This window comes from Eptatretus burgeri, chromosome 9 (assembly GCF_056783735.1).
Source record: "Eptatretus burgeri isolate ZD-2024b chromosome 9, Ebu_testis_v1, whole genome shotgun sequence".
NCBI classification, from domain to species: domain Eukaryota; kingdom Metazoa; phylum Chordata; class Myxini; order Myxiniformes; family Myxinidae; genus Eptatretus; species Eptatretus burgeri.
In genome coordinates, this window is record NC_140969.1 from 102,155,542 (window position 1) to 102,160,494 (window position 4,953).

At 43.4% G+C, this 4,953-nt stretch overlaps 1 long non-coding RNA gene across 1 annotated transcript; it reads right to left on the reverse strand.

Moving 5' to 3' along the window:
- Positions 1-256: 256 nt before the first annotated feature.
- Positions 257-4,477, reverse strand: LOC147020763 (uncharacterized). The gene is made up of 3 exons (XR_015061955.1): positions 4,341-4,477; positions 4,059-4,226; positions 257-3,232 (listed from the first exon to the last, which is right to left on the reverse strand). It is a non-coding gene; the product is annotated as an uncharacterized LOC147020763 (long non-coding RNA).
- Positions 4,478-4,953: the final 476 nt, after the last annotated feature.

Here is a 4,953-nt window from a genome sequence, read left to right on the forward strand (position 1 = left end):
CTTGTTATGTTCCACAGCGGGCATCAATAGAATGAGGTGCAAAAAGACTTAAACAGATGATACGTGACATGATATGAACAGTGCATAAAATGATATAAAACTGAATTACAATCAGGCAAATCAATGAGACCAAATATATATATATATATATATATATATATATATATATATATATATATATATATATATATATATATATATATATATATATATATATATATATATATATATATATTAAGATGTGTGTGTGTGTGTGTGTGACCACTGTTTCTCGACAACCACTGGTCCTATCTCATTGAAACTTGCCAGATATATTGCTGGGGACCTGAGTATGTGCCTTTTCAAGCTTTTATATTGTTGTAGTTTCGCCGGCGCGTCGCCACGAGCACGACCCTCGATGGAGCAGTGGGGCCGTCTCGGCTTGATCGCCCGGAATTACAGATCGCCGGCCCGGAGAAGTCTGAGGTCGGCGGGTCCTGGTTATTTTGGACCGAAATACGCCAATGGGAGACCACGTGGGGTAGGGTCGATTGCCAACTTCAATTTACATAAGTACCCACGTGATCCAGCTCCCGGGTATTTCACCCTTGATGGAACTCGTACGGAAGCGAGCCGCTTAAGCGAGCCCGTTCCGTGTGCAATGCCGAGCGGTTTTATAATCGCCGAATTCCACCGGCCCGATTATCCTGTTACTCCATTATAGCGGCAATGACTGCTCACTTTCCCACACGCACGACACACCCAGTCAATGGAGAAATGACACGACGAGCTGAGTACATTCAAACAATTGGGTATTTATTTGCCAATGATGGGGGACTAGGGGAGCACGCAAGAGAAGATTTATACCGAATATCAGGCAATGCACGTATGTACAGGCAAAACACTGATACAATTCACTACTTGTCAGACTGGCGCCACAAACAGACACACGCACACCCAGACAGAAGTGGACCTCAACGGCCTTTATTGCGACTCTCCAGCCGAGGAGGACAGACCGGCTGTGAGCCAGGCGTGGCTGGCTACCTGGCCAGAAGCACGTGGCTGGACGTCCCCTGGTCTTGGGACTGGTGTCACTGTAACAGCCAGGCGGAAGGCGAGGACACGAAGCTCTGGAGCCGGGACGAGGTCGTTGCAGGAGAAGCCAAGGTGATGAGCCGGGCAGAGAAGAAGCGGGAGAAGAGAAGCAGGAAAGAACCAGAACAACTCCAAGAGAGCCGACCCCGATAATCTCCTCAGGACACATCTTATATCGGCCCCCTCCCGCTCAACGAACGCTTCTCTCTTCTCCACTCGCCCTCCCATTGGACGGGAGGCCCCATGTGACTCCTCGTCCGCTCCCGATTGGACAGGCGCGCAGTGGGCGGGGAACTCCATCCCTTGGGCGGAGTCTACAGCGGGGGGAGTTTGTGGCTCCGCCTACGGCTTCACCTCAGACCGCGTGTTAATGGCGACGGTGCTGGGTCGGAGGCGGAGCGTGGAAGACGCCGGCTCCCCGCCGATTGGCCACGGAGGGACGGCATGTCTGTGTTAGACTCCGCCCACGTGCGCGCCTGAAGAACGCAGCAGCGCCAGTTTCATGTTGAACATTCCAGTTCCAGAATGGCGCCGTTGTGGCATTGTTGAAACTCTAATACAATCGTAGCGCATTCACATTTGATTTACCCATTAGACCAGGGACGGGAGCTATCTATACAACATATACTTACCGATATAACTAATCTATAGGAACCTGAATGTTGAGTGCGATAGCTTTCTAAATCAGCAACAATATTAATCGGACAAGTGCTTCCCAATTTATTGCCATTTATTTACCAACCAATGACAGGACACGTTGCTGCGTAGGCGTGGCCGATGGGGAAGAGAACCTCAGCCGCGTTCTCCATTACGGGTTACAACGTACGGACTTCCGGATAGTGATGACTTCGTGTATTCTAATAATTTCTCGATTTCTTATGCGCATCTATTGATAAACACAATGCCTCAAGTTATGATCGTTTTCATATTAGACGGTGCATACATTTTGGTAACATCAGAGTGAGCTGGTATGCTCCGAACCAAGAAGTAAATTTTAAACACGCGATAACTTACAATCGAAAATAAGCAAGTCGGAGACGAAATTTAAACAACGGATGTTTTTTTTTGGTACCTTTTAGATGTTTTTTGTTGCTGTTTTGGTACTTTTCCCCCCCAGAAAATGGTGTCACACTGCAGAGGGCACGCACGTACGGGCACGCACATATGGCCACGCACGTACGGGCATGTGAGAGCGAAGGAACGGCCTGTCTGGTTGTTTGTGGCTCGCGATTTGAAAGTTTTTTTTTTTTTTTTTTTTTTTTTTTTGCACGTACGGCCATGCACGTACGTGCACGCACTAGTACAAAGAAAAAATATAAATCTAACATCATTAAGTATGAAAACATAATTGTGAATGCATCTCACAGAAATAATTCCAAAGCAAAATTTTTTTAATGTGTTGGGTGTTTTCAATCTTAATTTCACAAGAAAATAAAATAACTTCATTATGCATAAAAGTGCATGTAAATATTTTCACAATGTAAACTTAGGCTGGGTTTCCAACATACAACATTACAATTTACTGGGCTGCAAATTCTTAATAATCAAGGACGTGGACGGCTGGCACAGCATGTTACTGTTACTCGTTATTATTACACTAGTACGTGCCCGTAGGTCAGTGGCCGTACGTGCAAAAAAAAACCAAAAAATTTCAAACAACTACACAGGCCGTTCCTTCACTCCCGTAAATAACGGCTGGATTGGGGCATTGTGTTTATCTATGAATGCGCATAAGAAATCGAGAAATTATTAGAATACAGTAAGTCATTACTATCCGGAAGTCCGTACGTTGTAACCCGTAATGAGGAACGTGGCTGAGGATCTCTTCCCCATCAGCCACGCCTACGCAGTTGGTTTGGTAAATAAATGGCCATAACTTGGGAAGCACTTGTCCGATTAATATCAAACCTTGAAAAGGCACACACTCAGGTCCCCAGCAATATAGCTGGCAAGTTTCAATTAGATCGGACCAGTGGTTGTTGAGAAACAGCGGTCATAGACACACACACACACACACACACACTGCTGGAATTATAGATAGATGAGGGCTTGTTCCTGCCCGCACCTCCATGCCGATTAAGGGAATATTTCAAATGTTGTGATATGCCAGTGTCCACATCTGTCTCCGTTGCTGTTGGCTGACTGGCCATGGTACTGTCTGAAAAATAATAAGAATTTCACTTTGTATATATTGGGCTTTATGATCATCAAACAAGACTTGCAATGTGAATTACGCTCAAGTCATGCACATTATAAACTGTCATTTAGCATAATTCATTACCTCTGACAACTTTATAAAAATTCAGGTTCTGGAAAGGTCTCTTCCCATTCTTTCCACACAAATTGTATGTGGACATCATAGCATTGGACATCACCCTTATTTTAGAAAATAACAATTTAGTACACCAGTGTTCGAAGCAGCTTGTAACAAATTTTAAGTTCCACTGCCCTTAAAAAGCCTCAATTAATATTATTCTTAATAATATAAAGTTATTTTCATGTCTTTTGAGAACCATTTTACCAAAGGAAAACAATTGTGCACTGAAAAACTTGAACAATTCCCCTATAGTGACAATGAAGGCTTCATTGTTATAAGCGGCAGTTTGTCGGCGGCCAAAGGGATAATATTTTTAATGACCAAACTTCACATTTTTCGGCGAACAATAACTGACAATTGTTTTCCTTTTGCCTTTGGTTAAGCCTAACTCGTTAAAAGAGGACATAAAAAATAATATATTATAAAAAATAATATTAAATGAGGTTTTTTTAAGGGCAGTGGAACTTTAAATTTGTTATATTGCGGAACAATGCGGTAATTCGTCGGACCCGAACGGCCGAAGCATTAGCCACAACAGTAAAATATTTTTTTAAAGGTTCTGAACCAATTAAACTTGTCCAAAGTAATTTTTACAGAGTTCCCTTTATTCACAGAGCGGTGTTTTTTTTTTTCACCAGGCCCGCAGAAAAATGAATTAATTATTTACCGTCGATTTCTACACACGATCAGGGCCATGTCAGCGACAGCTAAACGTGACAAGCGAACGATGAAATCGGGTGCCAGAGGATTCGATCTTCAGATGCACGTTCGAGTCCAACGCTCGAACCACGATCGAGTGCCCCGAAGGGCCCGGGAGAGTTTCCATTGAATGGAACTATATATAAATTGCAGCACACCAGTAACAGGAACACATCATGGATTCTGTGATCTTTAAAACGTCCAAAAACAAAAGTTAAGACATAAATTCAATTTATAATATTATACTTACCAAAAATGATCACAGCGGAAGATAATTTTAACTAAAATAGCTGAAGTCGTCTGCAGATTAAAGCGGATTGTCTGCTTCACTCAGAAACAGCTGAAAGTTTACAAGTTTAACCAAACTTTACAAATGGCGGCTCGTGATGCGGAAATAGGAATTAGCCAATCAGATGTCTCCTCCAGTGAAAGGCAGACACAATCACACGTCACGAGGTGGAAAATCGCTCACCATGGAAACACATGAGGCAGAAAAAGCAGTTTCAGATAATCGCGCTGCGGCTGTACCGTCGTGATTTGGTTGTACAACCAAGCGGCCTATTCCCGACGTCGTGAATCTTTCATACTGACGTGTGTCTGCTGGGAAATGAATTGACTTGTCTTAAGCGCACTCAAATGTGAAACAACAGGGTGACAGTTTATAGCTGGGTCGAGATTCAAATCCAGGCTAGACAACTCAAATGTGAGTGCGCATACCGCTAGGCTATCCTACCTGACCTACAAGCCCAGATAAATTATTATTGTTGCATCATAAAAGATAGCATTTTTATGCCTCTGCAGCCAGAGGCATTATGTTTTCGGGTTGTAGCTGTGTGTGTGTCCATGCATGCGCAGCATATTTT